General features: G+C 42.8%; 2 long non-coding RNA genes across 3 annotated transcripts; both read right to left on the bottom strand.

Moving 5' to 3' along the window:
• Window positions 1-313: 313 nt before the first annotated feature.
• Window positions 314-2404, bottom strand: LOC124667756. 2 transcript variants are annotated; one of them, XR_006991390.1, is made up of 4 exons: window positions 2252-2404; window positions 1060-1182; window positions 705-771; window positions 314-616 (listed from the first exon to the last, which is right to left on the bottom strand). It is a non-coding gene; the product is annotated as an uncharacterized LOC124667756 (long non-coding RNA). The 2 variants fall into 2 exon arrangements; XR_006991389.1 differs by lacking the exon at window positions 2252-2404 and having other exon boundaries at window positions 1060-1733.
• A 9758-nt stretch (window positions 2405-12162) lies between these two features.
• On the bottom strand, window positions 12163-12608 carry LOC124660125. The gene is made up of 2 exons (XR_006989800.1): window positions 12493-12608; window positions 12163-12407 (listed from the first exon to the last, which is right to left on the bottom strand). It is a non-coding gene; the product is annotated as an uncharacterized LOC124660125 (long non-coding RNA).
• Window positions 12609-20083: the final 7475 nt, after the last annotated feature.

Here is a 20083-nt window from a genome sequence, read left to right as displayed (position 1 = left end):
TTCAGGCGGGTAGCGCTGGAGCCTGGAGGGAGGCTGGCATGTTCGGTTCTGGAAGTTGGAGAAAGCCCAGAAAGAAGAGAAGGACTAAACGAACTAGATTTTGATGTGCGCCTTGGCGCACGGACCCGTAAAGGTTGTGTCAATATTTATTTTATATACATTTGGAAACATCAGCAAGTATTAAATAAAAATTGAATAATTATCCGTTTGAAAAATTATTAGTTGACGAAGAGGAGCAAAGTCAGTCGCTTTTCTGCAGTCCTACACGCCTACTGCCTCCTGATCCCTAATCTCACGCCACCGCACAAGGCAAAAAAAAAAAAATCTACATAAACTCACTGCGGTTCGGTTTTAAAGATTTGTATTCTGATAACTTCGGAATGCAATCCTGTATGCACCACTATTAGAATAACATGAGATTTAAGTACATTTCATGAAAACTTACTGCTAAATGTATTCAAAGTCTAAAAAGAACAAATATGCAAGATTTGTTTTAATCTATTCGTCGTAGTCTCCATCGGCGAACACGGCAACCGTCTTTTTCCTGTCGAATCTCCTCATGTGCATCCATTGTTGCCCTGGCCGAGCTCTTGGCATCTGCATACTTCAAAAACACCTGCAATCCAGAAATAAAATCAGAATGATGGATACATTCTAGGGAAAATTCCTTACCAATTCTAAATCGCGCAAAAAACAGGGCTGACCTTGCCAATTCCAGGAACAGGGTCACAGCGGGGATGGGTCATGGAATCACAGCTTGCACCAGGTTAGCTGTTCCAAGTTTATCAGTTAGAACATGCACACGAAAAAAAACATTAGATTTGTCCAATCAAATCCAATTGAAAAAAATGATAGTATCTCTGTAGGTTAGACCGGATTGCGAGTTCTGCATGTGGTCAGATTATAAATGGCTGGGCAATAGTACTATGTAGCACTATAAAACAGACATACAGAAAGAAAACACAAGAGAAAACCCGTTAAGTAGCTGAGCAAAAGGCAAATCACGTAGGTAAATCAGAGTGCATAGAGCTCAGAAAACAAGGGCTGACTGATGTTCACCTTATTTGTGTGCTTCTAGTGTCATATCTTCCAGTATGTTATTGTGCTCTCGTCTCTGAGGCCATCTGGTGAGAGTTGTACCACCTTTGTCAGTAGGGCACCGACTTCGTACACGAGTCTCAGCTAAGAAATCAAACAGCGTCAGAAATTGGTAGGCTATAAACTGATTGTTTTCTTTATAAGAGCATGTATTTTGAGGACTAAAATGAGTTCACACCTTATGCAGCTAAAACCAAGAGGTTAGCAGTATAGTTTTCCTGTTGCGGTAATAAATATGCTCTCTACATTTATATAACAAATGGCTTTAATTGTTAAGATTTACAACAAAGCTGTACAATCTTCTTTCTACATGGAATACTGGAAGGGAACAGCAGGTTTGCGAGAGCGCCTGAATATATTAATCATTGAAATGCACATATGGAAAAACTATTTTGCAGGTATTTGATTGTTGTCGTCAAGGCCTAGAAAGGAGCATTCAACTGAACTTATATACCATACCAATAATGTAGTAGAAATGTACTACTGTACTGAGTCTTATCCGCCACATAAGATGCTCATCAGAGCAATTCATATCAAGAGGATGGTTGTGTCTGCTGATATTTATGTGTACAGAGTACTTGCAGAATAACAGACACTATATGGTAGATGTGAGAAACACCATCTAATACGAACTTAAGATAAAAAAATAGGAACTTAAAAAGTAGGAATCCGAATGGCACCACGACCAATCCCCCCGAGAGCTTCCTTGGTAGGGAACAGCGGGTTAGCGAGAGCGCCTAAATAGGACCACACGGTTCACTGAAATCTTAATTTTCATAGGATAACAATTATGAGAAAAGATAGTCGCGAGGGAAAATGGACACGAAATCAGGAACCATAATAATTGAATTCAGAAGAATCTATATAGATAATATGTGATGGAAACTTCCTTGTAAAATTAATTGGTTCCCAATATAAATTTTAGAACCGAGATCAATATTTATATCATCTCATTTGGCGAAGCTAGGAATTCAATTGTTGGGATCCATGTACCAACTACTTGATGCATAGAAATAGGCTGTCCCAATTACCATACACGGTAGCAGCACCAATTGTGTGCTACCTTTCAACCGAGCCCAACCCATCGTTCTAAGATTAGGTAGCAGTTGGCCAGCTGAGGAGAATATAGAGCAACACCCATAGAACTTCTCACCTTCTCTGTAGAAGGCCAGGGGTGGAGGGATCGGACGAATCAATTCTCCACTATAGCTAGCTGCTGGGCACATCTTCTCATCACTGTATCATCTCTCCACCGAAACCTGAGCTCCTGCACCGTGGCTCTGACCTAGGAGACCTAGCATGACAAAACAAGTAGAGGAAAGGGAGAGATTGTAGGATAACGTTGCATAGAAAACAAAAACTTTCCTACCGCGAACACGCAATCCAAGCTAAGATGCAATCTAGAAGACGGTAGCAACGAGGGAGTATCGAGTCTCACCCTTGAAGAGATTCCAAAGCCTACAAGATGAGGCTCTTGTTGCTGCGGTAGACGTTCACTTGCCGCTTGCAAAAGCGCGTAGAAGATCTTAATCACGATCGGTTCCGGCGCCACGAACGGGCAGCACCTCCGTACTCGGTCACACGTTCGGTTGTTGATGAAGACGACGTCCACCTCCCGTTCCAGCGGGCAGCGGAAGTAGTAGCTCCTCTTGAATCCGACAGCACGACGGCATGGTGTCGGTGGCGGTGGAGAACTCCGCGGAGCTTCGCTAAAGCTACGCAGGAGATATGGAGGAGAGGGGGCGGCTAGGGTTTGGGAGGGGGTGGCCGGCCACTTCAAGGGGGGCGGCCAACTTGTGGTCTTGGGGTGGCCGGCCCCCTCCCTTGGCCCCTCATTATATAGGTGGATCCCCAAGAGTTGGTCTCCAAGTCTTCGAATAAGACCCGAACCAAAAACCTTCCATAAGGAGTGGAAACCTAGCCAAGCTAGGACACCCACCAAAAAGTGGGAGTTCCACCTCCCATATGGGGGGGTGGCCGGCCCCCTAAGAGGGAGTCCACTTGGGACTCCTCCCCCACTAGGGTTGGCCGGCCATGGAGGTGGAGTCCCATGTGGACTCCACCTTCCTTGGTGGTTTCTTCCGAACTTTTCTAGAACCTTCTAGAACCTTTCATAGAACCTTCCGCGACATTTTAATTCACATAAAATGACATCCTATATATGAATCTTATTCTCCGGACCATTCCGGAACTCCTCGTGATGTCCGGGATCTCATCCGAGACTCCGAACAAATATTCAAACTCCATTCCATATTCAAGTACTACCATTTCAACATTCAACTTTAAGTGTGTCACCCTACGGTTCGTGAACTATGCGGACATGGTTGAGTACTCACTCCGACCAATAACCAATAGCGGGATCTGGAGATCCATAATGACTCCCACATATTCAACGATGACTTTAGTGATCGAATGAACCATTCACATACAATACCAATTCCCTTCACGCGATATTTTACTTGTCCGAGGTTTGATCTTCGGTATCACTCCATACCTTGTTCAACCTCGTCTCCTGATAAGTACTCTTTACTCGTACGGTGGTATGTGGTCTCTTATGAACTTATTCATATGCTTGCAAGACATTAGACGACATTCCACCGAGAGGGCCCAGAGTATATCTATCCGTCATTGGGATGGACAAATCCCATTTGTTGATCCATATGCCTCAACTCATGCTTTCCGGATACTTAATCCCACCTTTATAGCCACCCATTTACGCAGTGGTGTTTGGTGTAATCAAAGTACCTTTCCGGTATAAGTGATTTATATGATCTCATGGTCATAAGGACTAGGTAACTATGTATCGAAAGCTTATAGCAAATAACTTAATGACGAGATCTTATGCTACGCTTAATCTTGGGTGTATCCATTACATCATTCATACAATGATATAACCTTGTTATTAATAACATCCAATGTTCATGATTATGAAACTAATCATCCATTAATCAACAAGCTAGTTTAAGAGGCATACTAGGGACTTCTTTGTTGTCTACATATCACACATGTACTAATGTTTCGGTTAATATACAATTATAGCATGATATATAAACATTTATCATAAACATAAAGATATAAATAATAACCACTTTATTATTGCCTCTAGGGCATATCTCCTTCAGTCTCCCACTTGCACTAGAGTCAATAATCTAGATTACATTGTAATATACCTAACACCCATGGCATTACGGTGTTGGTCATGCTTTGCCCTAGGGAGAGCTTTAGTCAACGAATCTGCTACATTCGGATCGGTGTGTACTTTGCAAATCTTTACTTCTCCATCTTCGATGTACTCGCGAATCGAGTGGTAACGCAGCTTGATATGCTTCGGCCTCTTGTGTGACCTTGGCTCTTGTGCATTGGCGATGGCACCCATGTTATCACAGTAAATGATTAATGGGTCCAATGCACTAGGAACCACACCGAGCTCTACAATGAACCTATTCATCCATACCGCTTCTGATGAAGCCTCTGAAGCCGCTATGTACTCTGATTCTGTTGAAGAATTCGCCACCGTGCACTGCTTCGAGCTTGCCCAGCTTACTGCAGTACCATTCAATATAAACACGTACCCAGACTGTGACTTAGAGTCATCAGGATCAGTGTTCCAACTTACATCGCTGTAACCATTTACAACGAGCTCTTGGTCACCTCCATAACAAAGAAACATATCCTTAGTTCTTTTCAAGTACTTCAGGATATTCTTGACCGCTGTCCAGTGTTCCATTCCTGGATCACTTTGATATCTGCTAGTCAAACTAACAGCATGTGCTATATCCGGTCTAGTACATAGCATGGCACACATGATAGATCCTACTGCCGAGGCATAGGGGATATTATTCATCCTTTCTCTTTCTTCTGCCGTAGCCGGTCCTTGAGTCTTACTCAAGACCTTGCTCAGTAACATAGGTAAGAACCCTTTCTTACTTTCGGCCATTCTAAACTTCTTTAGAATCTTGTCCGGATATGTACTCTGTGATAGCCCTATTAGGCGTCTTGATCTATCTCTATAAATCTTGATGCCTAATATATACGATGCTTCACCAAGGTCTTTCATTGAAAAACTATTATTCAAATAACCTTTAACACTTGCTTAATAGTTCTATATCATTCCCGATCAATAATATGTCATCTACATATAATATCGGGAATGCTACGGAGCTCCCACTCACTTTCTTGTAAATACAGGCCTCTCCATGACACTGTATAAACCCGAAGTCTTTGATCACCTTATCAAAGCATCGGTTCCAACTTCTCGATGCTTGCTTCAGTCCATAGATTGAACGCTGAAGTTTGCATACTTTGTCAGCATTTTTAGGATCGACAAAACCTTTGGGTTGTACCATATACAACTCTTCCTCAATGTCTCCATTAAGGAACGCCGTTTTGACATCCATATGCCAAATTTCATAATCGAAAAATGCAGCTATTGCTAACAAAATCCTCACAGATTTTAGCTTCGCTACAGGTGAGAAAGTCTCATCGTAGTCAACTCCTTGAATTTGTCGGAAACCTTTTGCGACAAGTCGAGCTTTATAGACAGTAATATTACCATCAGCATCTGTTTTTCTTGAAGATCCATTGATTCTCGACAGCCTTTCGGCTATCAGGTAAGTCTACCAAAGTCCATACTTTGTTATCATACATGGATCCCATTTCGGATTTCATGGCTTCTTGCCATTTGTTGGAATCTGGGCTCATCATCGCTTCTTCATACGTCGCGGGGTCCTCATCATTGTTATCCACAATCATGACATTTAGACAAGGATCATACCAATCGGGAGTGGTACGTTCCCTTGTCGATCTGCGAGGTTCAGTAGTTTCCTCGTTCGAAGTTTCATGATCATTATCATTAGCTTCCTCTGTTGCCGGTGTAGGTGGTACGGGTACAACTTCCGGTACTGCGCTACTCTGATCAACGAGTATAGATTCATCAATCTCATCGAGTTCTACTTTTCTTCCAGTCACTTCTTTAGTGAGAAATTCTTTCTCAAGAAAGGTCCCATTCTTAGCAACAAAGATTTTGCCTTCGGATTTGTGATAGAAAGTATACCCTATAGTTTCCTTAGGGTATCCTATGAAGACGCATTTCTCCGCTTTGGGTTCTAGCTTGTCCGGTTGTAACTTCTTTACATAGGCTTCGCAACCCCAAACTTTCAGGAACGACAGCTTAGGTTTCTTATTAACCATAATTCATACGGTGTCGTTTCTATGGATTTTGATGGTGCTCTATTTAAAGTGAATGCGGCTGTCTCTAATGCATAACTCCAAAATGATAACGGCAAATCAGTAAGAGACATCATAGAACGAACCATATCTAAGAGAGTTCGATTACGACGTTCGGACACACTGTTACGTTGAGGTGTTCCCGGCGGTGTCAATTGTGAAAGTATTCCGCATTTCTTTAAATGCATGCCAAACTCATAACTCAGATATTCACCTCCACGATCAGATCGTAGAAATTTGATCTTCTTGTTACGTTGATTTTCTACTTCACTTTGGAATTCCTTAAACTTCTCGAAAGTTTCGGATTTATGTTTCATGAAATAGATATACCCATATCTACTCGGATCATCCGTGAAGGTTAGAACATAACGATAACCACCGCGTGATGCTACGCTCATTGGTCCGCACACATCGGTATGTATGATTTCCAATAAGTCAGTAGCTCGCTCCATCATACCAGAAAATGGAGTCTTAGTAATTTTTCCCATCAGACATGCTTCGCATCTATCAAGTGACTCAAAGTCAAGTGATTCAAGTAATCCATCAGTATGGAGTTTCTTCATGCGTTTTACTCCAATATGACCAAGACGACAATGCCACATATAAGTAGAATTATCATTCAATTTAATTCGCTTAGCATCAATGTTATGTATATGCGTATCACTACTATCGAGATCTAACAGAAATAAGCCATTCTTTTGTGGTGCTCGACCATAAAAGATATTATTCATAAAAATAGAACAACCATTATTCTCAGACTTGAATGAATAACCGTCTTGCATTAAACAAGATCCGGATATAATGTTCATGCTCAACGCAGGTACATAATAACAATTATTTAGGCTTAAAACTAATCCCGAAGGTAGATGTAGAGGAAGTGTGCCGACTGCGATCACATTGACCTTGGATCCGTTTCCAATGCGCATCGTCACTTCATCTTTCAGCAGTTGTTGTTTATTCTTTAGTTCCTATTTCGAGTTACAAATATGAGCAACCGAACCAGTATCAAATACCCAGGTACTAGAACGAGAACCAGTGAAATGAACATCTATAACATGTATATCAGATATACCTTCTTTCTTCTTCTTGACAAGGCTGCTCTTCGGATCAGCCGGATACTTGGAGCAATTACGCTTCCGGTGTCCCTTCTCCTTGCGGTAATAGCACTCGAGCATCGGGCTTAGGGCCGTTCTTAGGTTTCATAGGAGGTGTGGCAGCTTTCTTGCCACCCTTCTTGAATTTTCCCTTAGACTTGTCCTGTTTCTTGAAGCTGGTGGTCTTGTTGACCATCAACACTTGGTGCTCTTTCTTGATCTCAATCTCGGCAGCTTTTAGCATGCCAAAGAGTTCGAGTAACTCCTTGTTCATGTTACGCATATTGTAGTTCATCACAAAGTTCTTGTAACTTGGTGGCGGTGATTGAAGGACACGATTAATCCCCGATCTGTTAGGAATCACTATTCCCAAGTCAGTGAGTTTCTTCGCATGCCCGGTCATGGCGAGCATGTGCTCACTAACGGAGCTGCCTTCTTCCATCATGCAGCTGAAGAATTGTTTCGATGCTTCATAGCATTCCACGGCCGCATGAGTCTCGAATATAGCTTTCAGCTCATTCATCAACTCATGAGGATCGTGGTGCTCAAAACGTTTTTGAAGATCGGATTCCAGACTGCATAGGATGGCACACTCGAACTTGAGAGTACCGAGTTTTCCGAGTCTCGTAAACAGCTTTTACTTCATCGGTTTCAGTTTTGCGGGAGGGTCACCTAGCGGTGCATCAAGCACATATTGCAGATTTCCGCCGAGAGAGGAAGATCCTCACATGACGGAACCGGTCGGTGAAGTTGCTACCGTTGCTCTTAAGCTTTTCTTTCTCTAGGAAGCTGGTTAAAATTGATTGGGGACGCCATCTCTACAACACATATTTGCAAAAGTTTAGACTAAGTTTATGACAAATTGAGTTCAAATTTTAATTCAACATAATTAAAAACTAGGTGAACTCCCACTCAAAACAATATCCCTCGCATTGTCTTAGTGATCACACGAACCAAATCTACCGCACCTAAACCCGATCATCACGAGAAAAGGTGTGATTTCAATGGCGAACACTCAAAGTGTTCATCATATCAACCATATGATTCATGCTCTACCTTTCGGTATCATGTGTTCCGAGACCATGTCTGTACATGCCAGGCTCGTCAAGGCCACCTTAGTATCCGCATGTGCAAAACTGTCTTGCACCCGTTGTATGTACTTATTGAATCTATCACACCCGATCATCACGAGATGCTTCGAAACGACAAGACTTGATAACGGTGCTACTAAGGATGAACACTTTGTTATCTTGAGATTTTAGTGAGGGATCATCTTATAATGCTACCGTCGCGATCTAAGCAAAATAAGATGCATAAAAGGATTAACATCACATGCAGTTCATATGTGATATGATATGGCCCTTTTGTCTTTGCGCCTTTGATCTTCATCTCCAAAGCACGGACATGAACTCCATCATCTTTGGGCATGATCTCCATCATCGTCGGCGTAGCTTCAAGGTCAATGGCGCCGTCTCCATGATTGTCCTCCATGTAGCAACTATTACAACTACTTTGAAATACTACTCAACATGAAATTTAAAGACAACCATAAGGCTCCTGCCGGTTGCCACAATACAATAATGATCATCTCATACATATTCATCATCACATTATGGCCATATCACATCACCAAACCACTGCAAAAACAAGTTAGACGTCTCTAATTTGGTTTGCATATTTTACGTGGTTTAGGGTTTTCGAGAGAGATCTAATCTACCTACGAACATGAACCACAACGTTGATACTAATGTTGTCAATAGAAGAGTAAATTGAATCTTTACTATAGTAGGAGAGACAGACACCCGCAAAGCCTCTTATGCAATACAAGTTGCATGTCGAACGAGGAACAATTCTCATGAACGCGGTCATGTAAAGTTAGTCCGAACCGCTTCATCCCACTATGCCATAAAGATGCAAAGTACTCAACTAAAGATAACAAGAGCATCAACGCCCACAAAACCATTGTGTTCTACTCGTGCAACCATCTATGCATAGACACGGCTGCGATACCACTTGTAGGATAACGTTGCATAGAAAACAAAAATTTTCCTACCGCGAACACGCAATCCAAGCCAAGATGCAATCTAGAAGATGGTAGCAACGAGGGAGTATCGAGTCTCACCCTTGAAGAGATTCCAAAGCCTACAAGATGAGGCTCTTGTTGCTGCGGTAGACGTTCACTTGTCGCTTGCAAAAGTGCGTAGAAGATCTTGATCACGACCGGTTCCGGCGCCACGAACGGGCAGCACCTCCGTACTCGGTCACACGTTCGGTTGTTGATGAAGACGACGTCCACCTCCCGTTCCAGCGGGCAGCGGAAGTAGTAGCTCCTCTTGAATCCGACGGCACGACGGCGTGGTGTCGGTGGCGGTGGAGAACTCCGGCGGAGCTTCGCTAAAGCTACGCGGGAGATATGGAGGAGAGGGGGCGGCTAGGGTTTGGGAGGGGGTGGCCGGCAACTTCAAGGGGGGCGGCCAACTTGTGGTCTTGGGGTGGCCGGCCCCCTCCCTTGGCCCCTCATTATGTAGGTGGATCCCCAAGAGTTGGTCTCCAAGTCTTCGAATAAGACCCGAACCAAAAACCTTCCATAAGGAGTGGAAACCTAGCCAAGCTAGGACTCCCACCAAAAAGTGGGAGTTCCACCTCCCATATGGGGGGGGGCCGGCCCCTAAGGGGAGTCCACTTGGGACTCCTCCCCCACTAGGGTTGGCCGGCCATGGAGGTGGAGTCCCATGTGGACTCCACCTTCCTTGGTGGTTTCTTCCGGACTTTTCTAGAACCTTCTAGAACCTTCCATAGAACCTTCCGCGACATTTTAATTCACATAAAATGCCATCCTATATATGAATCTTATTCTCCGGACCATTCCGGAACTCCTCGTGATGTCCGGGATCTCATCCGGGACTCCGAACAAATATTCGAACTCCATTCCATATTCAAGTACTACCATTTCAACATTCAACTTTAAGTGTGTCACCCTACGGTTCGTGAACTATGCGGACATGGTTGAGTACTCACTCCGACCAATAACCAATAGCGGGATCTGGAGATCCATAATGACTCCCACATATTCAACGATGACTTTAGTGATCGAATGAACCATTCACATACAATACCAATTCCCTTTGTCACGCGATATTTTACTTGTCCGAGGTTTGATCTTCGGTATCACTCCATACCTTGTTCAACCTCGTCTCCTGACAAGTATTCTTTACTCGTACCGTGGTATGTGGTCTCTTATGAACTTATTCATATGCTTGCAAGACATTAGACGACATTCCACCGAGAGGGCCCAGAGTATATCTATCCGTCATTGGGATAGACAAATCCCACTGTTGATCCATATGCCTCAACTCATACTTTCCGGATACTTAATCCCACCTTTATAGCCACCCATTTACGTAGTGGTGTTTGGTGTAATCAAAGTACCTTTCCGGTATAAGTGATTTATATGATCTCATGGTCATAAGGACTAGGTAACTATGTATCGAAAGCTTATAGCAAATAACTTAATGACGAGATCTTATGCTACGCTTAATCTTGGGTGTATTCATTACATCATTCATACAATGATATAACCTTGTTATTAATAACATCCAATGTTCATGATTATGAAACTAATCATCCATTAATCAACAAGCTAGTTTAAGAGGCATACTAGGGACTTCTTTGTTGTCTACATATCACACATGTACTAATGTTTCGGTTAATATACAATTATAGCATGATATATAAACATTTATCTTAAACATAAAGATATAAATAATAACCACTTTATTATTGCCTCTAGGGCATATCTCTTTCAGTCTCCCACTTGCACTAGAGTCAATAATCTAGATTACATTGTAATATACCTAACACCCATGGCATTCTGGTGTTGGTCATGCTTTGCCCTAGGGAGAGCTTTAGTCAACGGATCTGCTACATTCAGATTAGTGTGTACTTTGCAAATCTTTACTTCTCCATCTTCGATGTACTCGCGAATCGAGTGGTAACGCAGCTTGATATGCTTCAGCCTCTTGTGTGACCTTGGCTCTTGTGCATTGGCGATGGCACCCATGTTATCACAGTAAATGATTAATGGGTCCAATGCACTAGGAACCACACCGAGCTCTACAATGAACCTCTTCATCCATACCGTTTCTGATGAAGCCTCTGAAACCGCTATGTACTCCGATTCTGTTGAAGACTTCGCCACCGTGCACTGCTTCGAGCTTGCCCAGCTTACTGCAGCACCATTCAATATAAACACGTACCCAGACTGTGACTTAGAGTCATCAGGATCAGTGTTCCAACTTGCATCGGGGTAACCATTTACAATGAGCTGTTGGTCACCTCCATAACAAAGAAACATATCCTTAGTTCTTTTCAAGTACTTCAGGATATTCTTGACCGCTGTCCAGTGTTCCATTCCTGGATCACTTTGATATCTGCTAGTCAAACTAATGCTAGTCAAACTAACAGCATGTGCTATATCCGATCTAGTACATAGCATTCCACCTTTTCCCGAAACTGTGGGACACAAATGATCACCGTTTACTCTATCTGGATTTGTATATGTCGAAATGGTTGAAACATGGAAAACATAAAAATTCAATATTCCTTGTGTTCTCAAAAATAATCATGAGTCTGACTTATTGTATATGTTGAAGTGATGCATAGTCTGCTCATTCTCTTATGTGCACTGGGAGAGTAGTGATTATTTTGACACTTTAGGTAAAATTTTCCTTTGAAAAAGGCAAACTGCTGTAACTATTGTTTATTAGTAAGGCAGCATGTAGCAACAAAGAACTATAGATACATCATATAGAAAGATACCACGAGGCAGAAACCAAACCCAGCTAATTTTTTTGCCAGTCTTTAATTAATGAAATGGGTAGATGAGCACAACGGAAAACGAAAGGTAGACGTGGTTGATGTTTTGTCCGTTGGAGGAGCAGTGGACAGGGCAGGTGGAGAATCTGGAGCATCAAGCACAGGTAAACCAACCTAACATAGAAGAGGAATAACTCGTAAGGAAACAAGCCTAATGCAAGAACACAAACACATATCGCTAACATGCACGCAACCCCACCTCTTCAGACCAAACCTAGGAGCCAACTCTAGTGTAGCTCCCAACCCATGTTCATGCGATGATTCGGCGAACATGGTCCTCTAGGGCTGTGTATCAGTCTCACTGTTACCATCACTGCACGACCTGTGAGAGGATGTTAAACAATGAATCTAAGCAACCATGCATGTAAATGAACTAACACATGAAGTTCCTGCTTGTACCTAGGTGGAGGGAGAAGAATTGAGATTTATACTGTCAAAATACATGTACAGTATGCTATTGCCATCTTTTTTTGGGAAAATAATGCGATCAAATATTAAACATAATTAAATTGCAGGTTGATTAGTTTCAATCGGAAAACAAACAATTGCTACCCTGCTCTCAAAGATTTCAAAACGCAGCCCAAGAAGACATAACAGCCGTTGTCTATTATGAAATTGATAAAGTAGCCCAAAAACAGTTCAATCTATCAATGACATCTTCCCTAGAAATGAAAGTATTAATGGCTCATTGAGTTGGACTATCTGTTCTCTAACAAAGGTTTGCAAATAAGAATATTTCAAAAATAAATTAACCATGATGTACAGTATACATGATCACATTTATAGTACTGTACATCAAAATAGGCAGCTATAGCCCAAACAAAGAGAGCGAAGATTTGTAGAACTTACTGGTTGTTGAGTTAACTACAATGTTAAATAGTAAGTGGATCAAGTCTGGCACTCAAATATATTTGTTACTTGCAAGACAAAAAGAATACATTGTAATATTGTTGTAATGTTCCATGCGAACGATCAGGTATGATTTTCTCTTCTCAGGAAACAAATTGCTATATGGTAAATAATGGATGGAACTTTGTATGTAGATTTCTTTTGAAAGAATAAAGAGATTTAATCTTCTGGATTACCGGCTTCGTGCGGCACTTGCAAGGTCAGGGGCAAGCCTTCATGTGCTGATTCCATTTCCACTTCCAAAGAGAAGCCTGTCTTATGACCATAAAGGAACGATAGCCTCTCCGATAAATAGCCGCTGCTAGACATGTCCTTCCAGTCCGAAGCCAACCATAGCTTTCTGAAACAGAGGGTTCATCTGCTGAATAAAGAATATTATCTAATGAGAAATTTATAGTGAGGTTTTCTCACGAGTTTCCCTTCTCTTTTAAGGTTAAATGTAGCAAAGATTGAAATGAAAAATGCAAAAAAGAAATGAAAGATCCTAAACAGGAAAGCTAACGTAGTGTTTGGATGGAGTGAATTGGGTCCCGAATTGGGGAATTGGAATTAGGCCCTCTAATTCTATCGTTTGGTTGCGTGTGAAATTCGTCCCCGGAAACTGAGCCAAATTCCAGCCCACCCGCCGCGAAGCGTTTTTTGTGAAGGGACAATTCGGAGGGTCGACCCTCCGTATTGGCCTGGAATCGCCTCTCCCGCATACCCCTTCGCCCTGGACAATCTTTTCCGCGCTACAGAAACTCCAACGCCTCCGTCTCCCACGATCTTGACCTATGACTCCGACGATGCTACGTACCCTCTCCGCCCGCCTCTCCCTCTCCCACTCCCCCCTCCCGCCCGGCCATCTTCTTCCTATCCAGGATATCCTCTCGCTGATCCTTACCCCAAACCCGGCCTGGTTCGAAGAGAGCGCTGGGACGGCGGCTGGAGGTGAAAAGGCGGCAGTTGGGGGTACTGGCGGCGCTAGGGGGTGGGTGGCAGTGGTTTCTGGCCGTTCTATGGCCAGTTCCTGGCTGGGTCGCTGATGGACTGTTCCCGTGAATTTTCTGGTCGTTGATGGCAGTGTACGTGAATTTGATGGCCGGGTAGCTGATGAACTGTATACAGTAGGAGCTGACGCATGTTCTGGCCGGTTATGCGTGGTATAACATGATTTTCCCTTTTCCTTCTTAACTGCACGTTTCCTTCTGTATCAAGTAGCAGCTGGGGCATTTTTAGAGGTATGAACATGAAATCATGTCTCAGTTTGTAATTTCCATCTTATTATGATTATTTTAATATTTTAATATGTATGAAAATAAGACATATAGTCTAATATACACATTATTTTTTTAACATATACACAAGTTTATATTGTCCAAACTAAACAAAATATCAAATTTCTTGGTTTGTAAATCCAAACAAAAATTGGAATTGGGTATACCATTTAATTTCAACAACAAATTCCAGCTGCACCCAAACAATATAATTTGAATTGGAGCCAATTCATTTCCATCCCGGATTTAGAATTTCCAGCCTAATTCAATTCTAGATTCAATTCACCGCATCCAAACAAAGCGTAAGGGTATCTTTCTAATGAAAATTGATGTAGAGAAGCTGCAAGGTCATTTATATAGAAGCTTGGCAATGCAAACTGAACATTGAATCATATAGCATAAAAAGATAATTCTAAAAGCTTTCCTCACAAAAAGAGATGTGCTAAGCAATTATAGGTGAAAGTAGAGGAGCAAATGGACAAAGAAATGAATCAAAACGTGCCCATGGAAGCTTGTTCATAGTAAAGTAATTAAACGAACTGTTCCTTGTGGGGGTAATCCGTCTGAATTCACATGTCTAATTGAGCAGTAATAAACTACATCGATAAAAATACAAATAATTTTTCCACCACATTTCAAAAACTTCAGCTGCATTATGCATGACCACAAGAATTCAGCCACTCACACTAATCAAAATTTAAGCACTGTGCTTTGAAACATAGGACCAGGAATTAAGAGGCTTTGGAACCAAGCTAGATTGCATACCATTAATAATCCAAGTTCTGCTGCTGCAGTTAATTAAGCGCCACGAGCACCGGCGGCACGTACCTCCAAAATCCTCTTCATCAAGAATTCAAGAACTCCAACACTTCAAATGCAGGCAAGACATAAGAAGTGCTTCAGGAAAAAAAAATCACCATAAGACCGGAAGGGTCGACAAAATACAGAGAAGTCCTTCTAAGTGGGAGAGTAAAATGACAGTTGCTACAGGTACATCGCTGTATAAAGATGGGAAAATGAGTACTCCCTCCATTCTTTTTTAATTGACTCGAATTTAGTACAAGTTTGTGCTAAATCCGAGTCAATTAAAAAGGAACGGAGGGAGTATTACATGCAGTATCTCCACTCACCCATGTATTGACATAAATTTTTGGTGCTTTTGAAGCTGAATTATCTGAGTATCGATAGAAAAAGAGGGTGTTAAAGAGGCAAAATATAGACAACATGTACAGTTAAAGAAGCATATCATGTTCTATGTCGCTCTAGAAGACAAACAAAATTCCAGTGCCAGCCAATAAACTATAAGAAAGTGCAACGTACTTTCTTTACCTAGTTCAAAAAACAAAAATGTATATTAAATCATTTAATTGGTTATTTAGCTAAACAGAACAGTGAAGAAACATATCTAACGATGTCTGCAAAATAACTTCAAATAGTATAAGATGTTGCATGTGAAGTATCTTTTATTTTTTAGTTTCCTGTGATCAAAAGCAGGTACTGGAACAAAGTAAATCTACATATACCTATGTAGCACACCTAGAAAAATAAGAGATCCCTTAGCTGACACAATATACCATAAAAATATGTATCCCAGGCATCAAATTTTCTATATTTATAACTAACTAAAGAATCATTTCAAAGTAAGAATGGTTGAAACTTGAAAACCTGACCAACAAAAAAATATATGTATAACTAAAAGCATAAGAGCATAGTGCCGATTCATGTAAAGAAATATATCGGCGTCTAAGTAAGCAGTTCTATTTAAAAATAAAGAAAAGTTTAGAAACTAAACATATTCATTTGATTTCTCTTGTATAGAAGACCAGAAAGTCTGCAGCATGTTGTCGCTTGGTTCCGGCGACTCAAAGAAGAAAACCCCTCTCAGCTTCTTGGCCTAGAAGCTACACAAACCCTCAACAGCAGGAGTATACAGGCCTACATGGGTATACCAACAAATATATGAAAAGGCAGCTTGCACAGGCATAACAACAAACAGTTGGCAGGCAACAAACTGAAAGGGAGGTGACCACGAGAGTAAGTCAAAATAAAAAGGGAAAGCTCACGAGGGTGTAGGGAGAGGAGGGAGGAGGCCGGTGAGGGTTGGTGGCAGCAAGTCCATGGCTTGGCAGAGCCTCCTTCTTCTCTATGGGAAGAGGAACTAAAATAGAGAGGAAGAGCTCACCTGGGGAGATAGAACGAACAACAACTCGGCAGTTGTACGGGCCATGCCAAAATCCGCCTCCTTCTAATCCCGTTGAAGCCAGGCCGCCCGTCCTCCTTCCTCCTAGGCATCCAGCCGCCGGTGAAAAACGAGGAACAACACGGGATTGGGGGATATTGTTGGGAGAGAGGAGAAGAACGAGTGGGGAGGGTCCCTGTGTGCTGCTCCCCGACCTTGACCCACTGAAGCACGAGATGGAGAGGGTCCGGAGACGGCGGAGCTCCGCCCGCAGATCCCCGCATCGGCCTGCTGCTTCCATGTGTGCTCCTCCACATGGCCGACTTTGTGAGGCGCCGCGGCGCAGAAACCCGATGATGAGGAGGCCTTCCAGCCGCAGCGCTAGGGAAATCGGCTGAGGAGCAGGCTTGCAAGCATGGTGGAGGGAAGGGTGTGCGTGGAGGAGCCAGGACGCCCGACGGCGGCGCTGGAGGCACGAGGGAAAGGGAGAGGCGGCGGCTGTGAGGAGGAAGAAGGCCATTGGGGAGGAGGGGAAGGGGATTGGGCGGACGAAGTTGCGTGCTCTCTCCCCGCGAGACGCCGGGCCGGGCGGGCTTCACATGACCCATGGATAAAAAGTGGGTATGCGGGCGGGCCTCGCTGCCCTGGACGAAATCGACGGCCGAGATCGCGCCACGTCAGCTCGATCTGACGGCCGAAAATCCAAACGCCTGTGAGAGCCCCTATGGGGGGCATCATATACACCTTTAGACGCCCAAACTGTACGGCTCTCCAACAGCCCAGAACAAACTTGGATCAGCCGGCGCGTGCCAAAAGAAAAGAATGCCCCCAATTCTAAAGCCTTGTTTACTCCTAGGGTATTTCCATCCCCTAGAGGTTTGGGGATGAGAGGGGATTGGGTGAAAACCCCTCTTTCACCCAATTCCCATTTTTCCCCTTATTTCCCCACATCCTCCTCCACCGCCTCAAGTTACTTTGTTTATGGGGACGAGAGGGGATATGACAGGATTGGGATCAGGGATCAGATGATAAAAACTCAACCTTTGTATCCCAGGACGTGATAATGGATACTCAATAAATTAAAAACTCCGTCTTTAACATAAACTCAGTGTCATGCAATTTTCTCAAATAAGAACACACATAGATAAATGCTCGACCCAACACATCAAACACATGAGCAACCGCCACCATAAACTCAATGTCATGCAGCTTGATAGAATATTAGAAGTCATGGTGCGCTCGCCGCCCAAAGCCAGAAACCACGTCGCCGCAGCCAGAGGACATCCAGCTAGAAATACACGCAGAGGTAAAATTTAGTACTGATACATCGCTTATAGATACTTCAAATGTATACTAACTGCAACTAGGGAGCATTGGTGCATTACTGTTCATTTAAAAGTAGTTTCAGATGCCGAGGATTGATGCATTACTATTCAAAATTCATGTGCATTTTTAGAACATCGACATGATATGTACGCTTGGGACAAAGACACAAACAGAGAACCTACATTAGCATGATTAGTTTTGGCATGCTAATTATAAGATGGTACATCATAACTTAACAGAGCTAGGCATCATCTATGTGCTTCCAGTTCTAGGTCTCAAAATAGGAAATGGAAAATATAACATCTACTCTGTCAGGTTACCAAACCGGAGAACAAAGGCTCCCTTATTATAAATGATTAACTTCACCACTTTCAAAAGTAACATCTAATTTATGTTACTCTACCAGAATATCAACTATAACATGATAGAACAGTTAGGGAGCACGATCAAGCACTAGAGGGAGCACGATCTTGCAGAAATTAAATCTTGTAAAGCAGACTACTAAAAAACAAAATGCAAATTAATTTGGAGCTAATATCTAAGAGCTAAGCTAGCAGTCAGCACAAAAACATATTGTTATCAAGCCCCCTACTGAAAATAACTATGTGATATATTGGTATTGCAGTGAAATATAGGCACTGAAATATAGGTATTTCAGTGACTAGACTTGAAAAGGAATTTGCAGACCAGAAATGTTACCTTAAGTCACAATTCTCGCAACTCACCCCGGAGCCACATGATAGCCGACTCCTAGTCTTCAGCAACCCAACTGAGGAAGGTCTCACGGTTTAAAAAGACGACAATTCTTGCAACACATTATTTTTTATTAAAAGATACATATAGACTACAATCAAGAATAAAACATCTAGTAAGGTTAATTGTATCATACATTATTACAAATAAAGTCCAACCAGAAAGTGCAGCTAGAAGCAACTAGGTAAAACTAGTCTCCACTATTTTTATTAATAGCCAACAGAATATAAAACAGATGAAAATAAAAGTACACAGGGTTCAGCAATTGTGCCATCTAAATCTAGAGCCTTGCTGGGACCCGCAAAACTGTGTGACGAATCGTCAATTTGAACTAGAACTAAACTCTTAACTGGAAAAGATATTTTGCACACAACTATTTGATCATAGTATCATGGATTCGAATAAGTACTTCACTAAATTTTTACTAGACACATAATTTACTTACAAATTTTCTATTTATCAAGCGGTAATCAAACATGAGTGTACCATATACTTTCTAAAGCAGCTTCATAGTAAAATTTCTGAAACCAAACAGAGAAAAAACTAACACAAAATCTGTGCGATGATTAATGACTAATGAAGTGTTGGTTACAAAAAGCTTGAAATCCTCATTTCCCTCCATGTTGGTGTTGGTCTCTCAAAGCAAATATGAAGCCTCGGAGTATAAAGATCTATGCAATCTGAAATGAACTGTTGTGGTGAGCTAGCTGAGTAGAAAGTCCTATGGATTCTAGTGGCGCGAACTTCATTTCTTCTTCCTCTGAGATAGAGGGCCAGAGAAGGACGATATCAGCTGGGAAAACAAACTCGCGCTCCATCCTCTCCCGGCTCCTCCGTGGCTACAAGCCTGCGCAGACGCCCATGCCTAGCTCCTACCAGCAAGCTCATGCACCGCTGCTACCGGCGGCCTGTCCAGGGAGCCGGCCGCCGACCCACCTCGCCCGTGGGTGGAAGCACGAACCGCGGATGGTCACCATGGCTGGACTCCTCGCCTACTCCACGGTGCTACTGCGAGGTGGCTCCAGATCCGAGCTCCGATGCAGACGACGGCGGCAACGACAAAGATACCCTAGCAGGGAGGGGAAAAGGGACGAGATGCGAGGACTCACCGGGGACCAGTCGCCGGAGGAGGATCTCGTCGACGCCGATTTGCTCCTTCTTTCGACGCTGCTGTCTCCTTTCACGCCGTCGTCGGCTCCTGACGCCACCAGTCGCGTCCCTCTCTCCATTTCCACGAGAAGAAACACGAGGGTACCCTCGTGGGTGAGGATACCCGAGGGTGAAGCTTAGCGGGTCGGAAAGTTCGGGGATGGGCCGGAAATTTCCCCAGAAATACATGAGAAGTAAACGTGCCATTCGGGAAGTTT

The sequence above is a fragment of the Lolium rigidum genome, chromosome 6 (genome assembly GCF_022539505.1).
Source record: "Lolium rigidum isolate FL_2022 chromosome 6, APGP_CSIRO_Lrig_0.1, whole genome shotgun sequence".
NCBI classification, from domain to species: Eukaryota; Viridiplantae; Streptophyta; class Magnoliopsida; order Poales; family Poaceae; genus Lolium; species Lolium rigidum.
Note: the sequence above shows the minus strand (reverse complement) of the source record. Positions and strands in the feature narration are given on the sequence as shown.